Source organism: Calidris pugnax, unplaced genomic scaffold, assembly GCF_001431845.1.
Source record: "Calidris pugnax isolate Ruff unplaced genomic scaffold, ASM143184v1 scaffold70, whole genome shotgun sequence".
Classification (NCBI taxonomy): domain Eukaryota; kingdom Metazoa; phylum Chordata; class Aves; order Charadriiformes; family Scolopacidae; genus Calidris; species Calidris pugnax.
In genome coordinates, this window is record NW_015090862.1 from 13,838,801 (window position 1) to 13,848,220 (window position 9,420).

Sequence of the window (9,420 nt, forward strand, 5' to 3'; positions counted from 1 at the left end):
CAGTGGAAAATATAAAATGCATTGAGATATTTTTTTCCCCCCATTTCTCCTAATTTCAGCCATTCATCTCTCCTTTTAACATTTCTAGACAGCGGGTTAGTCATGTGGGGGGCAAACCTCATGCTGCAGGAGTTACAGCATCCAGTGAAGGTCTTTTTCTGCTCCTGACCAGCACTTCCTTGGGCAGCCTGTTGCAATATTTGATAACCCTTTCAGTGAAGAAATTTTTCCTAATATCCAATCTAAACTTGCCCTGGAACAACTTGAAGTCATTTCCTCTTGTCCTATCACTTGTTACATGGGAGAAGAGACCGACCCTCACTTTGCTACTAACTCCTTTGAGGACTTCTTTAAACCCTGCTAGACATTAAAGCTGGCTTCTCCTGGCTCCTATTTGGACATCTCCAGGGCCATAGCGTGGGAGTGTGCACCATCACAGCTCAGCACTTTTTTGGAGGTCTTTTTCACTACTCTCTTGGGGCTCCTTGTGCAGACCCTGCAGGAGAGAGGGACCCACGAATGTGCATGTCAGTGTGTGCACCCACGCACGTGTGTGAGTGCCCGTGTGTGGAGAGGAACCTGAAAACCAAGCCAAAAAGCCCTGCCCTGAACATCTGCTGGTCTCTCAGCACCATGTGGCACCGAGTGCCTCTCACAGCAAGTGCCCTGGCGTTTAAGCGATGGCTCTGGCAGAGCCATGAAATCTGCGTTGTTTGTGTGTTTTAAGAGTTGTACTTTTCCTCTAATTATCTTCCTTTCACTTGACAGTCTGCAAGCCATTGGAGAGGCTGCTCCATCACTGCTTAATTTCTTGCTTTGCTTGGGTTTCCCTTGAACACCTTCCCAGCAGCATCTGAGCTCTGCTGAAGAAGGGTACCCCAGTTTGTCCAGCTCCGTAGCACAACACAAGGATCTCTGGTCTCTTGTTCGTGCAAGGGGTCAGAAGAGAAACCTCTGATGCTGTAGGTGGGACAAAAGAGGAGAATTGATTATGGCTGTGGTGCTCTGCTCCATTCACACAGCTGGGCCAGACGTCCCACCCCACCTCCCCTTCCCAGGAGGTCTGGGGCTGCTGGGTGAGCTATAGGGCCAGACTGAGCCCTCTTTGCCCATGGAACCATGCTGATGTGTACCTGCATGACCAGCCTTTACACAAAAACCTATTTCCCCATGATAGAAGAGCTTGTATCATTTTTTCCACCCCTATACCATGTCCTCATTTGTTGCAGCTCAGCTTTGTTTTCCATTTACTTCTCGCGGCTCTGAAACAGTTGGATTGCTGAGGATTTCATCAATGTGCTCTTTTAAATAGGAAGACGTGAGGCCTTCCCATCCTGCTGCCTTCGATGCCAGGCTCAGGTCTCCCGCTGGCACCATATGGCACTATGGAAAATGGTTCTTCTCCAGCTGAGATACCTGGGTACGGCTAGCGGTGATTAACAGAGAGATTCACAGTTCTGCCTAGGGTGCAGAGTTAATTAGAAACACTGATAATCACAGTGCAATGGTAAAGAACGTCTCCCAGATTTATTGCCTCCCTCCCTGTTGATCTTGCAATGAGAGAGATTTAATACAAGTTTACCCAAGCTAAAGCTATCCTGTGTAGTAAACAGTAAGTGAAATGGATGCAGGGACTTTTCTGGGAATAGGGAAAAGCTCAGCAGGGACACTGGGATTCTCACTTGGCCAGTCTGCCACGTCTTCCCTCGTTTGCAATCCCACTTGCAAGAGGAAGGTAACATGGGGCAGAGCAGCCTTCTTCCCAGGGCGGCTGTGATGGAGCTTGAAGAGCATCTCCAGGATTGCCCCAAAGCCCTCTCCATGGAAACACAGGTATGAATGGTGCTGTGCCTTCTGAGCGTGACCCACACAAAGTACAGTGGATCTGACACAAACAGAATTACTGTGATTTGAAGTATTAATGAGCTGGAGAACTCAAAGGAACAGTGACAGGCAAGCAAAGTGGTACTCGGTGGCACTGTGACAGAGTGGCTTGCTTTTTAGTTTTGCCAAGACCTTGATACTTGGCCTATAGCGTACGGGAATGGTGATAATAATTTGACTTCTGAAGTGCTCCCACATCAAAGCAATCAGTGCACTGTACCAAATACAAAATTCAATTAAACTAATGTACTGCACTAGGGAGAATAAAGCTGAACTTCAGATCTGAGTTCCAATTTTTAAATGAGTGGGTGTGAAAATATCTAAATTAATCACCTAATGCATTTTCCATATGGAAGTGGTGGCACCAGTACAGTCACAGGAACTGTACCAGCAAGCATCAGATAAAGAGAGGATTTTTCAGGCCCAATTTGTAAAGCTGGCAACAATTACAAACACACCTGAGCTGGAGATTCAAATCAGGTGAGCTGAGGGGGGAGCAGGCTATAAAATACAGGTCAGAGAAGAAAGGTAGAGACTGTGTCTGGAGGGACCCTGGAACCAGCTGAAGGAGTGATATCTCCTGGTGCTTATAGAGTCTGGAGAGGCTGGTAGTGCCAGCACTGCTGTACAGGTGGGGAAACTGAGGCACAGAGTGGAACAGTAGCTTTTACGATGTCACCTGCTGACCTGATGAGTGTCTGGGCTTACAGCTCCACTTTTTTGCTCTATCCCTTTGGCAAGCATGAGGGATTCATTCCACCCTGTAAGTAAGTCCATCTCTGTTTCCTTTCTGAGAAGCCTGTGGCTTCGTGCTCCTCTTTGGTGTTAGGTTACCAGAAGCAGCAATGGAAACCTGCCAGTGAAAATCTTTATTGCTCCTGTTGTCTGGATTAATTTGGGCATCTCTGCATGAAGAGATTTTGCAGGATGTGGACATCCCCTCTCCATGTGCACTGACAGTGCTGTTTTCATAGTTAGGAGCTGCTTTCTTTATTCCTTAGTGTGACATCTCCTCATGTTACCTGGTTATCTCTTTTAATAATACAAAATGATTATGGATGGATGGATTTCCATGGCAGACTATGTTCCACACTGTTGTGTCCACATGGGCTCTTGTAAGCACAAAATTGTACGGACAGTGGGATTTTTCCTGCTGCTGCTCTTCTGGCAGTAAACTCCCAAATTATAAACACAGGGGGATTTTAAACAGAATGGGTATATCCTGCGGTAGGATTATCCCTGAAACGTGGCCCCTTGCCCTCTAGCCATCCCAGGGAGAGGGGTCTTCAGTGTAGCACTGGTCTGATACATAAAGTGGAGAGATGAAGGATGCCAGTATAATATCCAGTCATGCTGGGATTCCCTTCTACTTAGAGCTAGAAATGTTCCTGTATGCCAGCAATTAAAAAAGAAAAATAATAAGAAATTCCCCTGTGCAATGAAGAACTCTGCTAGAGAGCTGCAACGTTTAGGCACGGGGTTGGATTTTATTACCGTGATGAAATTACACAAGCTTCATCTCTCTCTCTCTCTCTCCCTGTTCTCCTGCTGTGCAGCTTCTCCCTCTCTCCCCATCTCCTCATCTGCCTCCGCACACTCCCTCCCCGCTGGCTTTGCAGCTTTGGAGGCGGAGGAGGCGTGTGTGGGGGGGAGAGAGGCAGGGATGCAGGTGGGAGAGGCATCCCTGAGCATCCTCCCAGCCCTGGGCTCTCTGGGCTGGGATCCCCTGGGCTGCATCATTGGCATGCGGCGCCCGGCAGGACTGCATCACTGCTAGAGGAGATGCCAGCGCAGAGCCTCGCCGCACCGCACGCCGCGCTGCGCCGCCCGGGCAGCACCACCACCACCGACAACTTGGGGAGCCCAAGGTAAGAGCAACTCGCTCCTTCTGCTTCTCTGGAAAGGGGTGAGGGGCGAGTGGCGGAAAGCTTGGCAGCCTGTGGGGTCTCTGGGGGGCAGTTCTAGGGGCAGGGAAAAGCTGTCTGCAAAAAAAAAAATAAAAACACCAAACAAAAGTAAACCAAAAGATGCCACTGAAAAGGAGGATGCTCAAGGGTGCGGAGTCAGTGGCCGAGTTGGGATGAATCGGTGGGAAGTGTCAGGGGCTCCATTGATTTAATGGGATCGGAGGGGTCAGAGCAGTGGGGAGAGAAGCAGTGATTGGGAGCAGCCCGGTTCTGCTGCCGAGCTGCCCCTGCTCTCTGCGGGGAGAGGAGGAGCTGCTGCTGCCCGTTAGAGTTTTAACTCAGCTGAAGCAGTTTTCCAAGGAGTGCTCCTGGTGTGTGTCCAGGTGGCAGTGGGCTTGGGGAGGAGAAGCAGAAGGTATTTGCATGGGGGAAGGGGGCTGCCGAGTCCCATATGTGTGACTGTGTGGGTGGTGGCACCCCAGGGCTGGGTGGGGGTGTGCTGGGACCCACGCACTCACCGACCCTGGTCACCTGGCTGGTTACCACACTGCCAGCAGCCCGTTTAATTGTCCTGCCCTCATTATCCTCCCCGGTCTCTGGGAGATCTTAAGCTCCAAACGGCAGTTAGTCACCCCTGTTAGGAAGGATTAAATGAAGCCACGGAGAGAAAGAGATGATTTGGGGAGCTGGAGGGGCTGGATCTCTGAACGGTGGGACGTGGGTTCTCTGGTGAGAGAAGTTCCTGTGCATGTGTGCGTGCCTCTAGCACATCCTGTAACACATCCAGACCTACATCTCTGCAGGGACTGTTTTTCTTTGGGAGAACAAGTGTTGTTCAAGGGAGATTTTTCACTACACACATCAAACTGCAATAATAAGATCCGTAACACCAAGAGCCCATTAAAAATAATGGGTAGGAACTGAGTCCACCAGGACACTACTGGTCAGGGATGACCTCACCTCAGGAAAAAAGGAAAACCAGTAACAACCTGGTGATTATAATGTGTGGGTGGGGAGCAATGCAGTGCTCTGTGTGTGCTGAGGGGAACCCTTGCTGGGTTTAAGGCAGGCACTTGTAAGCACATACTAGAGCTTAGAGGGGTCTCCTGCCCCGGGGAGTCATGGCAGAAATTTCAGGTAGGATGAGAGTGAGTCATGTGTCTGACTTGGAATGAAAATTGCTGTTTCATGACTCCTCTGCATCTCTAGTGGTATCATTGGGGGAAGAGAGAGCAAAAAGGGTTAATTCTCTGGCTTACTTAGCCAGATATTGAATGCGCAATAATGCTGCACTGACCATCCCGGAGTGAAAACATTGAGCCAGATGCCTCTGCTGTTCATTTGGAAATACACCCTGGTGCCTCTGCCCTAAATGACACGTGGCCCTAACTCTTCACGCGGTGGGATGCCCATGGTCAGACTGCTCTGTCCTACAGGACAACATGGAGGAGGGAGTGGGAGCAGACACCATCCAGGGCTTCCTCCAATTCTTCTTCCCAACGGAAATCCCTCTTCCACTCTCCAGCAGAAAGAGGAGTGGAACATCTCCCTCCCCACAGGAGATCTGCCACAGGCAGCAGTCACCTACGTGGGAACCCTGGGTCTCAAGATCTCCATGAAGTCCTAGTTAGCTCCTGATCTCTCCCCTCTCTGGGCCCTGCTGGGAAAGGCACGTCCACTGGTATTAGATGAGCTCGGCCGGAGATCAGATCTGCAATGACACCTTTGGGTTTCCTGACACAATTTCACAAATGCGTAACGTGAGTGCTGGGGGAGCCCTCCTGGAGCATCAAAGCCAGACCCAGAAAGCAGCCAACAGGAGACAGCCTCCCTGTGCAGCTGGCCTGGTTAGGAGAGGTCTATCCCACAAAGTAGCTGTGCTATTCTGCAACATCCCTGAATGACAATTATTGATTGAGGCAGCTGAGCTGGTGGTGGAAGCCCAGCTTCCATGCCTCCTTGAGGCAGGCTGGGATGCAGCCCTTCAACCTGCGAGTGCACAGCTGGGTGCTCCCCAAAAAGGCAGCCTTGCACATGGAGATGATCTCTGCAAATCCGGCTGCTTGTCTGCAGGTTGGTGTGGGCACCAACTTTGGAAAGCACAACAAAAGCGAATGTGACAAACCCCACGATGAAAGTAGGAGCTCGTGGCCCGGTATTGGGTACAGGGAGTTTTGTTTCCAAACAGAAGTTGGTCCAGACATGGCCTGGTATTTGGTACAGGGAGTGTGTGAGTTTTGTTTCCAAACAGAAGTTGGTCCAGCCTGTGTCTGCAGGAAAAAGGCAAGATGCTGAGGATGCAGCCCCTTCTTGCTCGTAATAACCTCTGAGCTGGGAGCACTGCTTTTGGTGACATGAAGTAGGAGAGATGAAGGAAGCAGAAAATCCCCCATGATCCATGGTGACACTGTCCCACCTGTACAGCACACACTGCTGGACAAAACTTGGTGAGGCAGGTCTGGGTTTTGAAGCACAACCTGCACTTGATACAGCATGAGCCCTGCTCCCCTCCTCTCCTCCGCTGAGTGCCAGCCACCCAGGTCCTCCCTCCTCTGCTCGGAGCTGTTGTGGGTGGCCTTTTCCTGAGCTGGCCATGAAGTCTTGGGGTTGCTAATAGTCCTGCTGGGGAAGCCAAAGCCAGCCTTGAAAATCCTCTTGCTGCTCTGTCGGGTTGGCAAATTGATTTTCCAGATCATGAGCTGAACCTCTGAAATTGTTCTCTTTTGAAAAGATTATGGAATTACTCCCATGCTAATGAATGCTTTAATGTTACGGTGACTAAAAGTCCCATGAGGACTTTAACAGCCAAAAAAAAAGATGCTGTAGGAAAGGGGAGCCTGCGGCGGCTGTGTCAGACCTTACTTCATCATCTGGGGCAGAGGAGGAGGAAGATGACTGAAGCTGGAAAATGAGAGAAGGGTGAGGGGAGATGTGTGGACTGGTGGGAAGCTGCCAAATCCATCAGGGATACGTTCTGCACCTCCCAGCTTTATCCCTCTTTCTGCCAGGGCAAGCAGGGATGGTAACACCTTACCTACTGCTTTTCCTTTTCAGCAGCTCTCAGCTCGGTGCCTGGTGACCTGCCAGGAGAGCCCCGAGGGGAGGTGCCAGAGTCAGGTCTCCATCCCCAGCTCCCAGGGGCTGCTCCAGGGAGATTATCCCAGTTTAGCACTTAACCCTTCCACCCTCTCTGCTGTCAGGCTTTGTGGTTCAGGACTGTGACACTGGTTGCCAAATAGACAGTAGGACAATATATGCCCTGACCTCACCAAAGGAGTCTGGTGTTTATTAGGGAGAAAATATGCTTCTGGGGATGAGTCTGCAATGACCCTGCTGGCTTTCACTGAGCTACAGTCTCCCCTCTGCTTTACTAACCTTGGTTTTACTACGCCAGAACTCCATAAATCCACTGGTTACAACCGAGTTGTCCCGGATTTGAGGAAGAGCAGAGTTAACCCCCGAAGGTGGGATGCTGAAGCGGTGCAGGGACAATGCCTCCATGCCACAGGGGCTGCAACGCGAGGGGAAGGCTGGTCTATATTTAGGGAAGGGCTCTGCACAGAATGGGTAATCCTCTTTCCGTGAATTACCCAGCCTGGGGATTAGACTGCTTTAAACTTCCCCCCCCAGCCCCAATCCACCCCTGCTGCAGGCGGGCTAGCTGGGAGCCAGGGGGGGCAAGTGGCCCGAGGGAGGAGTGGGCAGGTTGCTGATGACTCATTTGGCTGCTGCCAGCCTTGCCAAGCCCTCCGAGAGGTCACGGCGGGGCCCAGACGCAGAGTGACACCCGAGTGACGTGCAAGGCAAAAGGATGCATTATGGCATCCCGATTAAGAAAGAACACGGAGCTTTATAAATAATTGCGGAGACGAGGGAGTGCGGCAGCAGGTAGGAGGAGGGAGGAGAGACCCAGAGCCGCAGTTTTCCGAAGTGTAATATCCTCGCTTGACTTTTTCAAGCTGTTTCTCTTACCCGAGAAAGGGATGCTTTTCCAACTGCAGCCGATAACGTCTGAGAAGGTGCCTCCAAACCCACCGCCTTGGGCTGGCTCTGCGATTCTGGGGATGCAAGTCAGGTCCAGCTGTTCGGAGTGCGAATGGATCACCGTCAATACTCCATTAAAATGTTGAAGGGAGGCCAATAGCACAGCTCGGGGACAGTGAGGGTGCAGGGGACATGGAATGTGGTCCTCCAGAACACAGTTTAGTGATTTTTTTATTGCTTATTTCTTATTTCTTATTTATTTTTTTGTTAGAGTTAGGTTGATGGTCGGACTAGATGATCTTTAAGGTCCCTTCCAACCTAGATGATTCTATGATTCTATGAAATGGGATGTGAGGAGAGAGGCAGGCTGGGTGGAACCAAAACCTGACTATTTTTCCTGCAGTCATGGGGCAAGGGCCCTGTGTGTAGAGAAGACAGATTTCTGACCTTTACCTAGTGGGCAGCTGCTAGAAAAAAAAGGAGTCCTGTCACTAATCTCACTCTGGGGACTCGTACATGCCGTAGAGGAGATAGACTTGTCACCCCTACATATGGGTCTTGAGACAAAGCTCTGGTGGGGAGAGGAATGAGGAAGGCTGAGCTGTGCCATGCTGGGCTGGGGCTGACACCCAGTGCTATAGGGGTGTCAAGGGGGCTCTTCCTCCTGGTGCTGACGGCAGTTGGGAAAGAGAGGGATCTGCTTGTGAAGTAGGAACAAAGTCCTTGTTTGGGAGACTGAGACACTTGGCACCGCTGATTTTCTGTGTCTGGGTTTGTGGTGGGGCCGTTCTTTTTCCTCCCCTTGTCTCTAGAAGCTAGGATCTATCTCAAAACTGGTGTGGTTTGTCTTCCTTCGCTCTGCTTTCCAGGGTTTAACTAAGAAATCAGTGCAGGGCTTTGATTTCCCTAATTCCCTTTGCATTTTACTGCTGCCTGGAGGTCTTGTCACTTTATCCTGGAGTTACATCCCCCTGGATGTAACCCTGTGGTCCCCCACAGTACAGCTGCCATTCCCCAGACTCAACCTTGTCACCCTTGTCTGAACTGCTGAAAAGACAGGTTTATTCGTGGGGAAGCCAAGTGCACCAAGGCACTTTATTGTTCCTGCATTTAAATCAATTTATTCTCCTCTGTGCTGCTTATCCTACACAAACTAAATCAGGACTTCGACCCTATTGTATTTTCCCCTGCCCAGAACTGGGACAAGCTGAAAGCCTCATCCTGCTGGTCAGCACTCCCACTTTTACTCGCATCATCTAGAGGATGCTGTTTAAATAACTTCAGGGGAGTTTGAGTTGAAGAAGGAATAAATGACCAGGCTCCCAACTCGCTCTTAGGAAGGGAAATATCTTGGCTGGCCCTGCAGCTCCTGCCTTGCCCAGACACACAGGCAGAGCTTGTTTCTGCATGTGAGGTTAGAGCTGGAAATCACCGGAGAAAGCCTGGATGGAAGAGGGAAAGCCAAGAAGGGAAACACCGGGGAAAGTCTTTGCCTTTAACGTGAGGTAGTGTGCCTTTCCTCCCTGCCTCGAACATCCTCAATTTCCTGTTTAACTTAAAAGTCAACACATCTGTCACGTTAGCATCTCCTGCTGCCTGGTTCCCCCCCGAGCCACCCCCCTCCCATCTGCTCTCCCTCCTGCCT

At 50.6% G+C, this 9,420-nt stretch overlaps 1 protein-coding gene across 2 annotated transcripts in view; it reads left to right on the forward strand.

The window, feature by feature from the left end:
• The first annotated feature begins 3,518 nt into the window (after positions 1-3,518).
• The window catches only part of SV2B (synaptic vesicle glycoprotein 2B), a 67,725-nt gene continuing 61,823 nt past the window's right edge, over positions 3,519-9,420 (forward strand). For both annotated transcript variants that reach the window (XM_014944747.1, XM_014944748.1), the window contains exon 1: positions 3,519-3,752. The gene's annotated coding sequence lies outside the window, so the exon portion shown is untranslated. The remainder of the gene's footprint in view (positions 3,753-9,420) is intronic.